At 43.8% G+C, this 20,824-nt stretch overlaps 1 protein-coding gene across 3 annotated transcripts in view; it reads left to right on the top strand.

Moving 5' to 3' along the window:
* LOC127621992 (RAC-alpha serine/threonine-protein kinase-like) overlaps positions 1 to 20,824 on the top strand; it is a 54,820-nt gene continuing 33,996 nt past the window's right edge. Inside the window, exon 1 of one of the 3 annotated variants that reach the window (XM_052095835.1) lies at positions 1 to 180. The gene's annotated coding sequence lies outside the window, so the exon portion shown is untranslated. Of the gene's footprint in view, positions 181 to 11,610; positions 11,751 to 20,824 lie in introns of those variants that run through there. The other 2 variants (XM_052095836.1, XM_052095837.1) reach the window with 2 other exon arrangements.

A 20,824-nucleotide genomic window follows, 5' to 3' on the forward strand; every position in this document is an offset into this window, starting at 1 on the left:
GATGAAGAACACGCCGAGAGAGAGAGAGAGAGAGAGAGAGAGAGAGAGAGAGAGAGAGAGAGAGAGAGAGATCATTGGAGTTCGTCAGGACCCGCTTTTACTCATTGATGGAAATAAGTCGCACGATAAGACGCTTGAAGATTTTTGGAAATGAGCCGAAGTCGCATCTGAAGTGTTGGGGTATGGACGTGATGTAAATACATATCGAGATGTTTTTTTTAATGGCGCATTTGTTTAAAACTATGAATGTGTGGCTAGAGAAGCCGTCTATTGATCGAAGAATGCATGTCAGATGGTTTGAATTTGGGCTGGTCTGAACATGAGATTGGTTCCTCTGGCTTAGAACAATTGGACTTTACTGTTCACAAATATTGTTATAAAATCTGTATATAAAATTGAGCGTCATCTTATCACGTGTCGCGAGCTTTAGACGATTAAACAACGAGTCATTTATGCAAGAGTGCTGTTTGAAAAAGCACGTCAGCTCTTATGATGAGAAATACATTTCATTTTTGTAGAGCACACCAGATTGTGGTCGTGGTGGATGTCAAAGAGTTCAGTCGTGTAACCACTAGGTTTTCGTCTGCCTGCTTTTGACCAATGTATTGCTTGCTCCTATAGTCTTTTTATAGTAAAGTACAACACCAATTCCAAAAAAGTTTGGACAATATGAATAATGCTAATAAAAACAAAAAGGAGTGATTTGTAAATAATATTCATCCTTATTGAAAGCACCACGACTGAACATTGTATGTTTTACCTTGTGAATTTCATAGTAAAAAGAAAAAAAAATGATGTACAATAATTTTATATCAGATGATTGCAACACGTTTAAAAGAAAGTTGGGACAGTTTACCACTGTGAAACATCACCATTTCTTCTAATAAGGCTTATTAAGCATTTAGGCACTGAAGACACAACTTTGTTAAGTTAATTTTCCCCAGTCATCCATTATGTAGGGCTTTAACTGGACGGTTGTACGGATTCTTCGTTGCCGTATGGTGTACTTCATAATGCATCACACATTCTCAATTGGAGACAGATCAGGACTATGGGCAGGCCAATCTAGCACCCGCACTCTCTGCTTTTACAGCCAGTATGTGGTTTGAAGTTGCCCTGCTGAAAATTCTGGGATGTCCCTGGAAAAGATTGTGCTGGATGGCAGTATATGCTGCTCCAAAATATCTGTCTGCATTAATGGTGCCCTCACAGATGTGCGAGCTATCTATGCCATGGGCACTGACATACCCCTGGCCCATTCAGACACTGGCTTTTGGACTTGATGCTGATAACAGCTTGGATGGTCCTTTTCCTCTTTGGTCTGGAGAACAGCTCATTGGACTCATCGGGCTGAAAAACACAGTTCCACTGTTCTACTTTCCATCTAAGATGAGACAGAGCCCAAAGAAATCGGCAACACTTTTGGACAGTGTTGATGTACGGCTTCTGCTTTGCATAGTAAAATCTTAACTTGCGTCTCTGGATGCAGCGGTGAATGGTGTTGACTAACAAAGGTTTACTAAAGTAATCCCAAACCCATGTTCATGATATCCATCACAGATGAATGATGTTTTTTAAGACAGTGATGTCTGAGGGATCAGAGATCACGTGTATTCAGAAGTAGTTTTCGTCTTGCCCTTTACGTGCAGAGATTTGACAGAGTCTTTTAACTATATTGTACATCGTAGAGGGTGAAATACCCCAAATCCTTCCAATTTGTCTTTGGGGAACGTTGTTCTCAAAATGCTGGATTAATTTCTGAAGCATTTGTTGGCAAATTGACAAGTCTTGAATGATCCTTCAAAATGAAAATAATATCTTGGTAAAATTTCAGCTATTTGTTTTCGAAAATAATTGAACACTGTACTCACTGGATATACTAGCTTCAAAGGAAGATAGTGAGCCATCACGCCGGCAGTCTACTGCAGCTTTTAGAATGAGAAAATGCTTTTTTAATAACAGTGTTTGTTATGTTAGAATATGCCAATTGAATGAACGTTTGGACACCGTTTTAGCATGGTTTGAATCTTTAGACGGTCCCTAAAGCTGCATACACACTGCCAGCGACTTTGTCGCTGCAGGACGCCAGTGGCTGGCGGTTAGGTCACTAGTGGGCGTTCCCACTACTGGTTGCCTAGTAACGTTTCTAAATGACATTCACGGATGCCGTCTTCTCTCCTATTGGCTGTCGCTCCCGTAAGTCGCTCTTCATTTGAATAAAGTTAAACTTGTCTCAACTTTCTCGCGTCGCTGGACAAGCCCACATCTGGTCGCCAATGGCCGGAAGTCGCTGTGCTCTCATTGAAAAAGAATGGGATGGTGTCGCTGTCTCGCGCAATGTCGCTGGCAGTGTGTACGCAGCTTTAAACACGTAGATGACATTGTACCTAAAACATTTCCTGCTTGCAGTTTTTTTCTCTCTGTGTTATAAAGTGTCCCATTACTGTTTTACCGAGTGACAAACCACTCACTATATTCAGTAATTGAGAATTTGGAATGAATTTTGAAATAATCGCACAAGTGGGCAGAGAACCAGTCCTGAGGAAGGGAGGTATTCTCCACACAGCCAATCTGGTGAGAAGCTATTGTACCTACCCTTTCCGTTTCGACTGAATTTCTGTTGTGTTTTCTTTCTTGCTATTGTGTTTTATGATTTGATGTGTTTTGATGTATTTTTATGATGTGTTTTGCACTTCACTGTAACCGTAATCTCTCTCTCTCTCTCGCTCTCTCATATATATATATATATATATATATATATATATATATATATATATATATATATATATATATATAAAATTATTTTCTTCTCAAAACAAAAAACAACAACAATGTAATCATTGATAAGTTAAACAGTTGTGTTGACAAAAACATGGGTCTATCAAATATATACTATAAAACATTTAATTGTGCTCAAATGGCCAAATGCATTACATTGTTGTGGTCTATGTGTTCAGATATTTATATCTACTTTACCACTTTACATTTACAGTACTTTTCTATTTCTACTTACAAGTAGATCAAACCTGTATTTGTCCATGTCATTATGCACTTCTTTGGAATGCTCTGATCTTCAGTCCCCGTGCAAGCAATTCTATAGAATTATCTTTCAGTTTTGGTTTCAAACTTTTGCATTTAGGAAATACTCATAGCAATCAACATACAACCAAATATTGTCTTCATGAGTGATTGAGAGGAGCTTATGTAAACTGTGCCACATCGAACATTTCTGTATAATTAAACAAAAAGCTTCAGTGGCTATGATTAGATATTACTATAAATAGAAATATGTCCAAAATGTACAGAATGCACCATTTTTACATGAAACCATTAACTGCTCCTTTCCAAATTCAAATGTCTCTTTATGTATCCACACAAATTTATACTGTAGATTGTCAATGTTTCGTTGTCATGGATGCTGGAACACCTTAATAATGATGAACCAGTTCATGGGAAAAACGACTCTCAAAAGTGTCAAACAGAGTTGCACGCAGTGATTGCGGAAGCCAACCACAACGAGCAAATAAAAGGCCTTTGCTCGAAATTTTAAATTACAGTGCTGTTTGTCCTGGCTACAAACATGTTGACAGATTTGACCACACAGCTACAAATGAGAATTAAGGACTAACTCGAGTCTGCAGTTCTCTGCACGTAACCACCTGCTTTTAACTATGAATAAAGTATTCATCAGGCATTGCACCATTTTCTTTTTGTGCTATGAGTATTTTAGGGCAATGCATGACAATTTATAGGGATAGTTCATTTTCAAAAATGAAAATTCTGTCATCACTTGTTCCAAACCTGTATTCTTTTCTATTTATGTGGAACACAAGTTAAATTTTAGGCAAAATTGTTGACTCAGTAACCAATTACTTTCATTGTACTTTTTTAAATATTTTTTTAAAATTGTGATATAAGTCACCGATAAGTCAGAGTTGGAAAACCAACTCGTGGAAACCATTGGTGCCAATGGTCTCTACGATCAACTTAAGCTTGCAATGCTTTTGGGAAATGCAGCCCTGGTTCCTGGGCCGGTGCAAATTCTCAAACTGTTCAGTGCATTTTCATCACTGTAAAGGCTGTTCCGGGTGGAAAATCTGGTTTATCACTGGCCCGAAAAGCTTGCTGGTCGCTACACAGGAACCAATTATGTTGGGGGGGCGTAGGGCGTTATTATGTTTTGTCACCAGGCAGTTTTCCAAACAACAACAGTAGCTACCATCTGCAGGAAGGAGTACTTTTTCACTCTATAACAACAATAAAAACCCCACAAAAATGTCAGACCTAAAAAGCGTTCAGGAAACGCAGACGAAACGAGTGATACTTGTGATATGGTCTTCTACGGAGATCCAAGATAAACTAGAGAGATCGCAAAGGACAAAAGTATATGAGGAGAGACTGCAGGAAATTATGCTCACTGGCTTCATTCGGACCAAATATATAAAAAAATGGAAAGAGTGAGAAGAGAGTACTGGGAGCATAAGAGACCCAAGCAAAAGTGTCAGTGGAGAGAGCAAAGATGTCTTGCACTCTGTTTGGACACCAACCATCCAGCTAACTAATCGGGGCATTAGTTTGAGATAAACACAGAATCGCCAGTGTCTTCTGCAGCTGATCATGGTTATTAATTATATTTTGCAATGGCAAAAATCCAAATATAATCTGCTACACCAATTTTAATAATGATTCCACTGTTACAGATGAGCTTTAAAATGTTTATACATAACAATGTAATTATTTTACCAATAAAATAATTTGATCAATGTAAAATGTTGGATTGCATTTCTCAGTATGTTTAAATATGTCCTCAAAAAACAGGAGTTAAAGCTGTAGGCTACACAAACCCAGTGACACACCATTTTTGGTTTAAGGTAGTCATGTAAAACTACCACATATCCTATCCATGTAACCCGTTACGTCACCATTCAACTCTCAAGTCAGTGGAAAAGCATGGCCAGTCTGGCCGTGAGCCGAGCACAGGCTCTGAACGAGAACCATCGCAATTTTGGTGATAAAGGGCTAACAGACATGCGGCATCTCCATTTTTGCATCGACTCAAGTGTGGATACCTTCCCTTGTGTCGCGACTTGAATCACATTGTGTCAGCAATGTAGGAGACCCGGTTTTGGATCCTGCTTTATATCCAGGAAATAATCGTGCTCGCATAATCAGTGATAAGTCCGATTTGGAGGTAGAATTTTTTCCCTCGAACATACAATTTTTACTCCGTTGATTATTTGGGGTAAATTATGTATTTTCTTCAATATAAATAATATTTAATGACAAACTTAACCAAAAAGACACAAACACACACATATTATGGACAGCTGCCCATAAACGCTCTCTCTCTCTCACACACCACCATCCGCAGTCGGCCTTTATCCCTCTCGGAGGCTGGATTAGCTTGATAAGTGGCCAGGTGTGCAGAATCACGACCCGGCCCGCCCTCCGCCCTGTCACAATCATGTGGCTTGTTGAGCGCGTTACTGTGGAGACATAGCACGTGTGGAGGCTTCACGCTATTCTCCACGGCATCCACACGTAACACACAATACGCCCTACCACAAGTGAGAACCACATTATAGTGACCACAAGGAGGTTACCCCATGTGACTCTACCCTTCCTAGCAACCAGGCCAATTTGGTTGCTTTGGAGACCTGGCTGGAGTCACTCAGCACACCCTGGATTCAAACTTGCGACTCCAGGCGTGGTAATCAGCGTATTTACTCGCCAATCTACCCAGGCCCCTGGGGGGTACAGTTTGTAAAACATGCTTTCCTCTTCACTGTATTACATCCTGTACAGCTAAAAAAAACTCACTTCACAACTTGCTTTTTATGCCCCTCTGTGGACATTTCACTCAGAAAATGAAGTTTACATGTGCCCATACGCCCAACAACACTTACCGCTTTGGCCACTGTGGCCAGTGTTTCCAATTTCGTTTAGCACAGACTGATTTTAGCTAAGAAATGTCAACCTACTGTTTCCGATTCACTGTGAGATCAGTCTGTGAGGTCAGTCAGCACTAGGCAACTCTTAAGGAGTTCCATTTTTTTTATAGCTTATGATATTGTATTAAAGAAGTGTAGACATGCCCTAACACCATATTTTTTAATTTTTATTAAAAATGCCTCTTAATTTGTTTGAGGTTGCGCTGGTCCCAAGAACTTTGCTGTTAAATGCCTTTCAAAATTGTTGAAAATCAGAGAACACATGAACAACACAATGCAGTTCGCCATTTACACCCTGGTTTGAGAGCAGTTCAGTACAATTGATTGGTTAGTACAGCAGCCATTCATGTGGCCATTCATCACAGTTTATGATTTTATGTATGTACATCTGTCCCAGATGTTGCCAATTTTATCCCTGAAAGTGTTTGGAACATTTGTACAATGTGGTGGTAAATCAAGTTTTCATGTTTTCTATGTGAAACCTGATCAGTAGACATTACTACCTTGTGTGTAGAATGTTGGAAAAAGTCATAAATGTCCTTTCTTTATTGTTAGAGAGTACCGGGAATTTGAGACAATTTTTTACAAATCATCCCATCAACATATAATACTCTAAGAAATGTTGAAAAGGGAATTTAAAGGTGCAGTTAAGGCCCACTGTCCAAAGACTGTTCACTTGTTGAGAGAGAAAAATATGACCCGCTTTAAAAAAATTCTTAAAAGAAAAGCTTCCTCGTCCTCAGGCTGAAAAAATCTGGCGGCTCTCTCAAGGTGGTCCAATCTCAACCAGGGGGATAGCAGTTGCTAAGGAACTGAACGTAAAAACAAACAGCACTCCAAAAGCAGTAATTCAGGGCCATGTTGTCTGGCCTGGAATAATTAGAATTCAGGAGATGCATGGGGAAATTAGCTTTATATTTGGCCTGGTAAATACCCCCTAATATATACAGTATTTACACATTTATTGTTGGCCACTATTCTGCCAGGTCAAGTATGATTTCAAGCTGAATCTAACATTTTTGTAGTAGAAAATAGCTTTTGAGTTGTTTATGCTACTTCTTAAACCAATAGTTTAATTAACTCATGTGAGCAGCAGCAAAATAGGTCTTTTTTTGTCCTTGTGCAACACAGAATGATTTGTTTAACAGCAAATAAAAGTGATGTGTGTAATATTTTTTAATGTTAGAAGGGCTGTCGATTTAACACATAAAAAAATGTACTCTCACTTCTGTCACTCATTGGCCTCATGTGGAATGAAGTGACACAAGGGGTCATCCTTGGGAGCCTTGCGTACCTCTGAACTTGAGAAAAGGCCATGGCAACTTCGGTCGCGGCTTTCTTTCTTCACGAAAGAAAGCCATTTCCGCTGCCCCCCCCATATCGTTACTTCTTCCAACAGGATTGAGGATGACCCGGCTGGCAATGAAGGTAATTTGGGGATGACGACGGGCTCGGTTTTGCCGGGTAAATCCCCTCACAAAGGTCACAAACCACAGACACCTCTCAACAGGGTTGTGGCACCATGTGCAACGGGCACGCTTCCGCTGGCTCCTTCACAGGACTCCGACTGCGTTGGCACATCAACTGCCTAGAGTTGCTAGCTGTATCTCTTGCCCGGCAGAGGTCTCTGCCGCTAATTCGAGGCAAGTATGTTTTGATCCATTCAGACAGCACCGCGACGGTAGCATACATAAATCGGCAAGGCGACGTGCTCTCTCGTCATATGTCACAACTCGCCCGCCATGTCCTCCTTTGGAGTCAGCCACGACTCAGGTCACCGCACTCCACTCACATATCTGGCAACCGCAATGCGGCGGTGGACACGCTGATGTGACAGGTTTCCCCAGCGGAGAGTGGAGGCTCCACCCCCAGGTGGTCAAGCTGATTTGGGACCGATTTGGCATGGCACAGATTTATCTCTTTGCCTCCCAAAACAACTCCCACTGCCCGCTCTGGTACACCTTGACAGAAGCTCCACTCGGGACAGACGTGCTGGCACCCGCGCCTAGACCTCTGGAACCTCCACGTCTGGCCCCTGGATGGCGAGAGTTTCTTCCCTTGTTATCTCATGCTGGGAGGAGTGTGGAGCGGAGGGGGCAGGGCCGGGTCGGAATATCGCACGCCTGGTCCCCAATCGGCCTGATGAGGCACGCGAGGGATAAAGGCGGTCGGTGACGATGGTTAGAGAGAGAGAGAATTAGAAGACGAGGGCTCGTCCGCCCTCTGGATCGCCGCCAAATGGTCCTCCACCAGACGAACAGCTTCCTCCAGCGACGCCGGGTGGTGGCACTGGACCCACCGTCCCGGAGCCTTTGAGCAAACGCAAACGGCCGATCAGACTTCTCTAACTTCATGCCCCGGGAGACCTGGCGATTCTCTTCCGGGCTCCGATCGACCCGTTGCAGAATGGCTCTCTTCAGGTCTGAGTAAACCAGGAGGTTCGTCGCTGGCAGTTGTTGTGCTGCAAGTTTAGCTTCCCCGGACAGGAGAGGAATTAGGTGGGCTGCCCACTGTTCGAGCGGCCAGCCCCAGATTTCTGCCGTACGCTCGAGTAAATCGAGGAAGACCTCAGGATCATCTGCTGTCCCCATCTTCTGTAACGTGGGCAGGGGTAGCGCAGCGCGGGTGTCCGGGGTCGCGGTTGTGGCCGACGGGGTCTCCTGGCTGAGGAGGCTCCGGATGGCGTGCCAGTCCTCTGCCTGAGCCTGCATGATCTCGGAAAACCGGCGATCTTGGTCCTGCCGGAGCTCAAGCAGGGATTGCTGGTGGCTTTGATGTAACGTCGCGAGGGACTGGAGGACCTCCGCCAGCTGGGAGGACTCTATGGGGCGACCTTTCTCCATGCTTGGATGCACTTGGAAACGGATTCCCGGGTTTCAGCACCAATGTAACACTGTTAAAGGATGGGCAAGGAGGAGGCGAGAACCGGCTTGTCAACATAAATCATAATTTTAATGAAAACTTAAACCAAAAGCAAACACACACACACACACACACACACACACGACGGACATGCCCGTAATTCTCTCTCTCTCGAACCATCGTCACCGGCCGCCTTTATCCCTTGCGCGCCTCATCAGGCCGATTGGGGTCCGGGCATGCTATATTCCGACCCGGCCCTGCCCCCCTCCGCTCCACAGCCTTCTAATCCTTTTCTCAACTGCCACAATAGTGCAATATATTCAGAAGTATTATGTTTATTATTTTATTTACATTTAATTATCATTATTTGGGGGCCCTTATTTGAATTTTTCTTTTTAATTTCAATAAATTAATCGGCATATCTTGTAATTACATGTAGTAATGAAAACTTTTAATAAACTGACAGCCCTAGGTAAAGGAATATTCCCGGTTCAATACAACTTAAGCTCATTCGGCAGCATTTGTGGCATAATGTTGCCTACCACAAAAATTTATTTAAAAAGTATTTTTGCTGCTTATTCAATTTAGTTAAACATTTTATCACAACTTGATTTCAATGTGTTCTATCCATTTAAATTTATAAAAGAGAAGTTTACGTAAACCCTTTGAGTTTGACTAAATATTTTTTGTGGTGTTAATGTAGCATTGATGAAACTTTGCAGGGGATTTCCATTTCCCAGCATGCTTTGTTGGGACTGGATAAGGAAAGGTTGAAATTAAGTGTTACTTTAGGTGTTTTTGAGGAAGATGAGAATAGGAGGATATTTGTGTCTGTTATGCTGAAGTTTTGGTGGTTACCATAGAGATGTTCAGCCGTGACGTCAATTTGTTGGCAAACCCGGAAGTCTAATTTGCCATGGGTTCCCTCAGGATTTTCCTATAGATTTTTTATGATGGGGTTTTTAAACTTATGAATAAATTGTCTGTGGTAAACATTTGAGTTTGATGAACCTAGTTAAGTTGAGTTAAAACTACTATATTACATTCATTTGATCCAATTAATTTATGTTGGGTCTATGAAAGAATGAAAGACATTGCATTTCTTGTAAAAACCTTCTACAATTCAAATAAGTAATGATAATGACTTAATTTTTTGAGTGTAGACTCATCCCTCCTTTTCTTTAAAAATGAAAAAATCTGGGTTAAATCCATAAACGTTAAAAAAGACTCACTTTTCAAAATTATAGCCACAAGATGTAAAGACGTATATATGCGTGTTAACGTGATTTTAGTCTGATAGAATGTACAAGTTCTTTGCCATAACGACTTCACATACGTGTCTTTAAATCCTCTTTAAAAATTGTACATTGTGCCTCACTGTAATCCAGATTTTTGTTTTTTTTAAAGAAAAGGAGCAACTATTCAAAATAATTTTTTGTGGTAATCAACATTATGCCACAAATACTGGTGACTGAGTTAAACTTGTATTGGACCCAAAATGTTGCTTCAAAATACTTTCTCCTATCCAAGATTAATTTGCAGACAGTTACCAGAAAGCCATTCTTTAAGTTACATTTCCTAAAAAGTGTAAACACTGTGGCTTTGTTTGATATCAAAACATTGCTCTGTTTGTTTGAGCATCCGGACCAGGGGTGCGCTTACTGTACAACAACATACAATGCATCATTGGACAAATGAACTAGCTAGTCACAACTGTTTCCCGAAACCATAGTGATTTTGACATACATCCTTTGATCGAACCACGTTGGTTCAACAATATAGAGCTGTCGTTAATGACGTTACACAGGTGGTGGAGTAATTATTTCTGCGGAGATTAAATGGATGTCAAATTATAGCATGTTTACATGGACACCAGAAAGTCGTTTATTACGAGTCTGCGTTTGTATGCATTGTGTAATCGGCATTCTTTACCTCAAATACATGCAGCTCAGTCATTTTTTCCTCTTACGTCATACTCTGGGGTTCCCCCGTTGTATCTGAGTGCAAAATTCTGGAAACCTGTTTGAAAAAGTCATAATCTTTGCAATTCTGTAAATAAAGACAACTTTACTTGGCATAACAAGAGTTGACAAGCTAATATAGAGCTGTCGTTAATGACATTACGTAGGCGGTGGAGTCATTATTACTGCGGAGATGTCAAATTATAGCATGTTTGTGTGGACACCAGAAAGTCATTTAATGCGAAAGCTGCTTAAGACACTAAAGCGGAGTCCGCGTTTGTATGCATTGTGTAAATGGCATTCTCTTTACCACCAAATACATGCAGCTCAGTCATTTTTCCTCTTACGTCATACCCTGGGGTTCCCCCGTTGCATTTGAGCGCAAAATGAAAAAGTAATTATCTGTGCAAATCCGTAAATAAAGACAACCTTACTTGGCATAACAGGAGTTGACAAGCTAGTTTAAAAAGTTCTACACAGATACAGATGTAATTAAGCATAACTAGACACTGACTTCCCCTTAAAACGGTATGACTGATACATCTTCCTCCCTCTGAGCCACGACCAAGGGCAGAAATTTTGAATGAGGCAGGTGGCCTCATTGGCCTCCCCAGGGGCCTCTTTCTCTCACTCTCATGCTTCATACGCACCACGTGACCCTCCACGAGGCTATTGAGTTCATTTGGAGTGCTGCAGTGAGCACAGGCTTTGCCGCCCGCCCACTTTTTTACTCTCTCTTTTTTCCCACAGCGTGATGGCTTTTGGGAGGGGCCAGGCTCTGAGACAAGCAGCAGTGGCAGCATCAGAGTCTGACAGTGAAGCAGACACACATGAGACTTCCCTGGTGTGTGTGTGTTTGTGTGTGTGTGAGAGAGAGGCAGACAGACAGACAGACAGACAGAGAGAGATAGAAGGTAGTTGTGCCTGAGAGTTGTAGGTCTGTGTGCACCTTGGTATTTGCTTGGCATCATTGTGAGTAAGTTGTACTTCTGTTTGTATTTTCATAGTGTGGGCATTTTTGTTATGACAATTCAAATTGATTATGTGATTGCATGGCAGCTAGCTTGTTTTTGGTGCAGCCTTTGCACATGTGTTGGCATCCTAGCATTGGCAATTGTTTGCTGTGTGTATGTGCATGTGTGTTTTGTGTCAGAGATGAGGAATACCTAGATCTCGGAGGAGCTGGTCTGTGGGGCAGGAGGCAGGGGGAGGGGAGCTCCACATAAGGCTGTTTTTGCAGACGGTTGTGAGGCAGGGGAACGCTGTTCTTTCTCAATGCATTCCAAGCAGCCCAAGTCTGCATAGCTGTGGGGTGCATCAAGGGCGGCACATTTCTATGGACAGACCTCAGTATGAACTAAAGTCAAAGCAATTCCCTAATCTGCTTGGTCTAATAGTGCTGTACTGTTTAAAATTGAAGCAAAAAAATGGCGTCAAACCTGTTTATAAACCCTGATTGAAAAAAGACAAAAAAATTGGCATTACTGGTCACCAGCATATCTTCTGTTTTAGATGCCTGTGTGTCGGTGTCCACACCAGGCTTCTAAATTAGTTTAACAAGCAAGATTTTCTTGGTCAACAAACTTAATTAGAATAAACAAGCTTGTCAACACGTTTTGCCAACAAAGTTTTGCTGGTGAAGCTGTTGGTCCACCACCAGCTAGACCAGCACCAAACCAGCATATACTAGCCTGGACCAGCATGGAAATTCATGCCTGTCTAAGCTTGTCTTTTTTAGCAAGGAAGACCTGTTTTTTTGTTTTTTTAACTGTTGGGTCATTGACAAATAAGGTTGTCTGAGGTGATTAAAATGAGAAATGTAAAAAAAAAAATACTAGTTTATAGCACAAGTGTTAAGTTTGTAGAAATGTAATCTTTGTGTGTGTGTTTTTTTTTTTAAAACAATTAGAACATTTTCTACAAAATAATTGATTAAATGACTAAAAATGCCATGTGGTGTAACCATCAAGTAAAAGGTATCAAAATGCTTTCTTTGCACCTTGAATACATGACTGTACACAACTTAATCATTAATTTCAGAAAATAAACATTTTGCAATTTTTTAATTAAAAAAGTTTAACACGTTAATTTTTCTTAATCACGATTCTCTCATTTACCGTTAATACAGCCAAAACATCATAAACACTGGTTGGAAGGGCAGAAACTTTGCGATGTGTCCGCCCGGAGTCATTACACTGATGATGGAGTCATTACACTGATGCACACACCACAAACAAACAGCAATGAGTTTGGAATGGCATACTACCATACTATCTTACTATTATGTATGCAATTCCGAACGGGGAAAGGAGATATTACGCTATTTTTTTGTACAAAACAAGAACTTGTGACAGAAATCTAATTTTATTCAGCCTAAGAAAGACACATTTTAATTACCACAGAATCACGCCAATTCCTAATTATCACCGAAACTTAGATTGAGACGTTTTTGTCTTTTCACGAGGAGTACAAAGCGGTGTTTGATGCTGACGCCCTGACACGAATCACGAACATGGCTTTACGATTGCTGTAACAAAGCAGATAGCCACAGTCTGCTGGCTGATTAATGTTTATGAGAGTTTAATAGATTTAATGCCCATTGCAATGAAAATGCAACCTATGTGGGGAATAGTTCTTTCAATTAGTCAAAGTTCCTGTTAGGGTTACCTGTCTTGTTTCACTGTTGCCCTTTTTTTTGCCATTTTTGTCACTTTTGCATTCCTTAGTTTTCACTTTTGTTCCTTGTGTAACTCCATAGTCTCTTTGTTAGCTTTCGTGTTCACCGTTCATTGTTTGCACCTGCCCTCGTTTATTTGCCATTTTGCTTCTGTTAATCACCTAGTTATCTTGTTTGAGTTCTGTTTGTTCATTGGTTCCTGTCTTCCCATGTCCACATATTTAACCCTGTCTGTTTGTTTAATCACTGTCTATCGTTGAATGTTGTTAGCCTGGTGTGTGTTCCCTGCCCGTTTTCCTCAGTCTTGTGTTCATTTCCCCATCGAGGGTTTTTCCTTTGTTCCCGTGTTTTCCATGTACCTGCCTTGTTTGTTCCTCAATAAAAGTTGAACTGCACTTGGATCCGCATCTCCTCGTCTGCCTTCGCTGCCCATTCGTAACAGAACGATAGACCAACTATGGATCCAGAGGTTCAGCAAGCAAACTACCACCTGCTCTGCTTAAAACAAGAAGACCGCCCTACAGAGGACCACATCCGTGACTTCCTTGAGCTGGCGAGTATTTTGGATTTCCCGGACTGCTCTCTGGTGGTCTTCTTCAGGGGCAATCTACACCCCGCACTGAAGGAGCGGCTGCCACAGGCAACGCGTGACTGGACCCTCCGCGACTTCCTGGTGGCGACCCTACTGGTGTGCGCCTCACCGCTCGCGGAGGGCGTTGCTGAGAAGGACCCTGCCTCACCGTCCACAGTGGTGTCTCTCCAGCCACCCCCGGCGCCCCCTGTAACACCAACTCCACCTGTCAACGAGGTCACCCTCACGTCAGTCGCCTTCCATGAGCCAGCACGGCCCTCTTCGTCTGCCCGGAGGAGGGAGAGAAGACGGGCTTCCGCCTTCCGGTCCACGCCTGCCCCGGTCTTCGAGCCTGTGCCCACGCCTTCCACGGTCAGCGAGCCTGTGCCCACGCCTTCCACGGTGAGCGAGCCAGCGCCTACGCATGTCACTGTGAGCGAGCCTGCGCCTACGCATGTCACTGTGAGCGAGCCTGCGCCAACGCATGTCACTGTGAGCGAGCCTGTCGCCTCAGAAGTCAGTGAGCCAGTGCCTGTCGCCTCGACCGTCCCCGAGCCAGTGCCTGTAGCCTCGACCGTCCAAGAGCCAGCGCCAGTAGCCAGGACCATCCAAGAGCCAGCGTCAGTAGCCTCGACCGTCCCCGAGCCAGCGCCTGTAGCCTCGACAGTCCCTGAGCCATCGCCTGTAGCCTTGACCGTCCCCGAGCCAGCGCCTGTAGCCTCGACTGTCCCTGAGCCAGCGCCTGTAGCCTCGACCGTCCCTGAGCCAGCGCCTGTAGCCTCGACCGTCCCTGAGCCAGCACCTGTAGCCTCGACCGTCCCTGAGCCAGCGTCTGTAGCCTCGACCGTCCCTGAGCCAGCGCCTGTAGCCTCGACCGTCCCTGAGCCAGCGCTTGTAGCCTCGACCGTCCCTGTGCCAGCACCTGTAGCCTCGACGGTCCCTGAGCCAGCGTCTGTAGCCTCGACCGTCCCTGAGCCAGCGTCTGTAGCCATGACCGTCCAAGCGCCAACGCCTCCCGAGCTTTCCAGAGCTCCGCCTCCCGAGATTTCCAGAGCTCCGCCTCCTGAGCTTTCCAGAGCTCCACCTACCGAGCCTTCCAGGGCTCCTCTCGAGCTTTAATTAAAATTTTTTTAATTAAAAAAGTTTAACACATTAATTTTTCTTCATCACGATTCTCTCATTTACTGTTAATACAGCCAAAACATCATAAACACTGGTTGGAAGGGCAGAAACTTTGCGATGTGTCCGCCCGGAGTCATTACACTGATGATGGAGTCATTACACTGATGCACACACCACAAACAAACAGCAATGAGTTTGGAATGGCATACTACCATACTAATCTTACTATTATGTATGCAATTCCGAACGGGGAAAGGAGATATTATGCTATTTTTTTGTACAAAACAAGAACTTGTGACAGAAATCTAATTTTATTCAGCCTAAGAAAGACACATTTTAATTACCACAGAATCACGCCAATTCCTAATTATCACCGAAACTTAGATTGAGACGTTTTTGTCTTTTCACGAGGAGTACAAAGCGGTGTTTGATGCTGACGCCCTGACACGAATCACGAACATGGCTTTACGATTGCTGTAACAAAGCAGACAGCCACAGTCTGCTGGCTGATTAATGTTTATGAGAGTTTAATAGATTTAATGCCCATTGCAATGAAAATGCAACCTATGTGGGGAATAGTTCTTTCAATTAGTCAAAGTTCCTGTTAGGGTTACCTGTCTTGTTTCACTGTTGCCCCACTGTTTGTTCATTGGTTCCTGTCTTCCCATGTCCACATATTTAACCCTGTCTGTTTGTTTAGTCACTGTCTATCGTTGAATGTTGTTAGCCTGGTGTGTGTTCCCTGCCCGTTTTCCTCAGTCTTGTGTTAATTTCCCCATCGAGGGTTTTTCCTTTGTTCCCGTGTTTTCCATGTACCTGCCTTGTTTGTTCCTCAATAAAAGTTGAACTGCACTTGGATCCGCATCTCCTCATCTGCCTTCGCTGCCCATTCGTAACAGAGCGATAGACCAACTATGGATCCAGAGGTTCAGCAAGCAAACTACCACCTGCTCTGCTTACAACAAGAAGACCGCCCTACAGAGGACCACATCCGTGACTTCCTTGAGCTGGCGAGTATTTCGGATTTCCCGGACTGCTCTCTGGTGGTCTTCTTCAGGGGCAATCTACACCCCGCACTGAAGGAGCGGCTGCCACAGGCAACGCGTGACTGGACCCTCCGCGACTTCCTGGTGGCGACCCTACTGGTGTGCGCCTCACCGCTCGCGGAGGGCGTTGCTGAGAAGGACCCTGCCTCACCGTCCACAGTGGTGTCTCTCCAGCCACCCCCGGCGCCCCCTGTAACACCAACTCCACCTGTCAACGAGGTCACCCTCACGTCAGTCGCCTTCCATGAGCCAGCACGGCCCTCTTCGTCTGCCCGGAGGAGGGAGAGAAGACGGGCTTCCGCCTTCCGGTCCACGCCTGCCCCGGTCTTCGAGCCTGTGCCCACGCCTTCCACGGTCAGCGAGCCTGTGCCCACGCCTTCCACGGTGAGCGAGCCAGCGCCTACGCATGTCACTGTGAGCGAGCCAGCGCCTACGCATGTCACTGTGAGCGAGCCTGCGCCTACGCATGTCACTGTGAGCGAGCCTGCGCCAACGCATGTCACTGTGAGCGAGCCTGTCGCCTCAGAAGTCAGTGAGCCAGTGCCTGTCGCCTCGACCGTCCCCGAGCCAGTGCCTGTAGCCTCGACCGTCCAAGAGCCAGCGCCAGTAGCCAGGACCGTCCAAGAGCCAGCGTCAGTAGCCTCGACCGTCCCCGAGCCAGCGCCTGTAGCCTCGACCATCCAAGAGCCAGCACCTGTAGCCTCGACCGTCCCCGAGCCAGCGCCTGTAGCCTCGACCGTCCCTGAGCCAGCGCCTGTAGCCTCGACAGTCCCTGAGCCATCGCCTGTAGCCTCGACCGTCCAAGAGCCAGCGCATGTAGCCTCGACCGTCCCTGAGCCAGCGCCTGTAGCCTCGACCGTCCCTGAGCCAGCGCCTGTAGCCTCGACCATCCCTGAGCCAGCACCTGTAGCCTCGACGGTCCCTGAGCCAGCGTCTGTAGCCTCGACCGTCCCTGAGCCAGCGCCTGTAGCCTCCACCATCCCTGAGCCAGTGCTTGTAGCCTCGACCGTCCCTGAGCCAGCACCTGTAGCCTCGACGGTCCCTGAGCCAGCGTCTGTAGCCTCGACCGTCCCTGAGCCAGCGTCTGTAGCCATGACCGTCCAAGCCTAACGCCTCCGAGCTTCCAGAGCTCCGCCCCGAGCTTTCCAGAGCTCCGCCTCGAGCTTTCCAGAGCTCCGCCTCCCGAGCTTTCCAGAGCTCCGCCTCCTGAGCTTTCCAGAGCTCCACCAACAGTTCCACTTTGGGAAACGTTTACTGTTACTTGAAATGGTGCTATTTTAGTGCATTTCTATCTTTATACTGTGGAAAATGTTTATAAATCATTATATTGTTACATATTGTATTTGTTTTCTTACCTACAAAGGAAATAAATGCATTTTGCTTGGAAATGAATTATATTTAGAGTCAAATTTCAGCACTTTCAAAATCTGCGATTTTCAGCTTTTTATAAGACTTAGATTTTTTTTGCTGTCTCCGGACAGTATAATCACATGGAATTTCTTACTTTAAGCCCCAGAAAAAATATAAAAATGACTTTTAGCTTAGTAATTGAAAACATGTTCATCATAGAACAGGTGTATTTAAATGATTGTTTTGTGTGAATTGCATTTTCTTGTATGTATGTTTGAATAACTTAGTAGATCCGGACCAAAATGAGCATCACAACATTGACCCTGTTGTCCAAATTTATAGTACTTTATTTCACAAATGGGGTAGCACCTTTCCACTTCCATTATGAAGCTACTGAGAAATATTTGCTCAATGAATGCTAAAAAGAGAGTTAAAACTTTTCACCTGATATAACCATGTCTATGTGAAGATGACAACATCAATTATACAATTCAGGAACATTCTACATTTCAATACAATACAAATGTTGTAATTTCCATACTTGTATTATTTCATAGTTTGATGAATTGTATTTTATTATAAAATATGAAAAATAGTAACAATAAAGAATGAGTTGGTGTCCAAACTTGTGACTGGTCTGTGGACAAATAATCTGTCATATATCATAATACAGTGTATTACCTTATATGACCCGTTATAGTTGTCCTGCGCATGGCAAGACATTTCTTGAAGCAAAACAAGTTAGAGACTTGCAGAGCACTTTGTCATCATGGGAGTGTTCAATGCGGTGGTCGTCATTGGAGAGGTGCATTCATGCACAGTACATTCATTCATGTCTGTATGTATGCAGTACGTTTCCTGAGTGGGTGCTTGTGGGTTTATACCTCAATACGTGATCTTTAGGTGCAGCGCCATAACAGGGGTCTCTAAGAGGGTGCCAAGCATATGCAACTTCCTGCTCAGCTGGCTTAATCAAAACATTGCTTTACACACAGTACTGTTTACCACTCAGAGCACAGTTGTGGTAGAGCTGTGCTTGCCCCACGACCCCCTTGTTTTCCACAATGTTAGACCCTGTTCGTCTTTTGCAATGTTTTTGTCTTGTTTTTCTGTTGTTTTGTGATTTTCCTCATTGGACTTTAGGACTGCAACTAACGATTATTCCACTATTCAGCGATTATTGCACCGATTAATCATTAGCTCTAAACCAATCGGTTTAAAATAATCATTCAGCTTGTGTTCTGACTAAAAAGTTTGTATTAAATGTTCTTGCTAACAATAAAGAGGACAATATCATCTTTTCATTCACTGAATTAAAGGAAAAAATACTTTTTATTAAGTTTCATTCAGTAAAGAAATTCACTGCAAAAAATAATTTTGTTTTCAAGTGTTTTTGTCTTGTTTTCCGTTTAAAAATGTCTAAAAATCCTCAAAACAAGATACATTCCCTTGAGAAGTAACATATAAGATATTAGACCTAAGTATTGCTTTAAGAGAATGTATCTTAAATATACAGTTAGTGTAGTTTGTATAAAAGTGTATTTTTTCACCTGGTTATAATTCTGTGAGTGCAGTAAAGACAAAATATCCTTTTATTCATGATCTACTCTCTAAAAGCAAGTCTAAATATCTTATTATTATAAGCTGCTTCTCGGGTGAATGCATCTATTTTTTAAAGGATTTTTAGATATTTTAAAATATTAGAAATTTTTATATTATATTCAACATTCTCAGATAACACATTTTTCATCTGCAGTATAGCTGCTAAAGAAAATGTATGTTGTGTTTAGATATTTATATTGGAAAACGTCTCGGGTTACTTAACTGTAACCCCTGTTCCCTGATAAAAGCGGAACGAGATGCTGCGCTGATTTAGCGCTTTGGGAACGTCTTTAGGAGTGACCAGCTGTGAATATGTGTGTAACACATCAATGAAATTGACCAGAATTTATAGCCTCCGCCAGTAACATCATCAGGATGCGCCGGTTCAGGGGCTATATATAGATGCGCCACAGGTGCATCGTCAGGTATTTTGTCTGAAGAGCAGTCCTGGGGCATCCTCAGTGCGGCAATGAAGCTCAGCATCTCATTCCGCTTTTATCAGGGAACAGGGATTACAGTTAAGTAACCCGAGACGTTCCCTATCAAAAATCTTTGATGCTGCGCTGATTTAACGCCTTGGGAACGAGAATACCCATGCCGCTGCACTGTGGGTGTCCGGACCCCTTACAGTTGTGTAGTTGAGCTCACAAGAGCGCGAGAGTTCTCAGACATGAGCTTGTGATGTAGACTCAAGAACATAAGAGCCCGGAGTGGCATGAACATTCAAACTATAGAATCTTATTAATGTATGCGGAGAGGACCAGCCCGCCGCATTACAAACATGTTGCAGAGGGACACCTCTGACCAAAGCTTTAGAGGAGGCAACCCCTCTGGTAGAGTGAGCCCTAATACCTACTGGCGAATCTTGTCTGCGCGCCAGGGCAATAGCATCCCTCACCCAATGTGACATAGTTTGCTTGGTGGCAGCCGCCCCTTTGTTACGGCCACCATGACAAACTAATATTTGCCCTGACTTACGCCACTGGCTAGTGCGGTGGACATAAGTCTGAAGGGCACGGACTGGACACAGTCCGTGAAGTCTTTCCTGCTCCTGCAGATCCCCAATTCTTTTTAGAGAAGTAATTGCCATAAAAAAAAATCTTCTTGAGCATCAGAAGTTTATCAGACGCTTACTCTAGAGGTTCAAAGGGGGTCTCAACCAGACCCTCAAGGACTATTGCTAAGTCCCATGAAGGGATCCTGGTCCTAGCAGGAGGTCTCAAACGCATGGCTCCACGAACGAAGCAAGCGAGCAGGGGATGTTTCCCCAATGGCATCCAGTCAATCAAGGTGTGGCAAGCCGATAGAGTGGCCACATAAACCCTGAGAGTGGCGGGGCATGTGCCTGCTGATAATTTTTCCTGCAGAAAGTCCAGAACTGAAGCAATCTGGCAGTTAACTGGATCTGCAATATGTGCACTGCACCATCTTTCAAAGACACCTCATTTATTGGCATAACTTCTTCTAGTAGAGGGAGCCCTAGCACTTAGAATGGTCTCGATAACTTCAGGTGAAAGCCCAGTGTCCCTCAGTTGGTACCCTTTAGTGGCCAAACATGAAGGTTCCACAGCTCGGGCTGTCGAGGAGAGACATTATCTCTGAGAACCATACCCTGTTCGACCAATGCGGCGCTATCAGTAAGAGGCAGGACCCTTGCTGGCGAACTCTGGCCAAGACTCCCA

The sequence above is a fragment of the Xyrauchen texanus genome, chromosome 28 (assembly GCF_025860055.1).
Source record: "Xyrauchen texanus isolate HMW12.3.18 chromosome 28, RBS_HiC_50CHRs, whole genome shotgun sequence".
Taxonomy (NCBI): Eukaryota; Metazoa; Chordata; class Actinopteri; order Cypriniformes; family Catostomidae; genus Xyrauchen; species Xyrauchen texanus.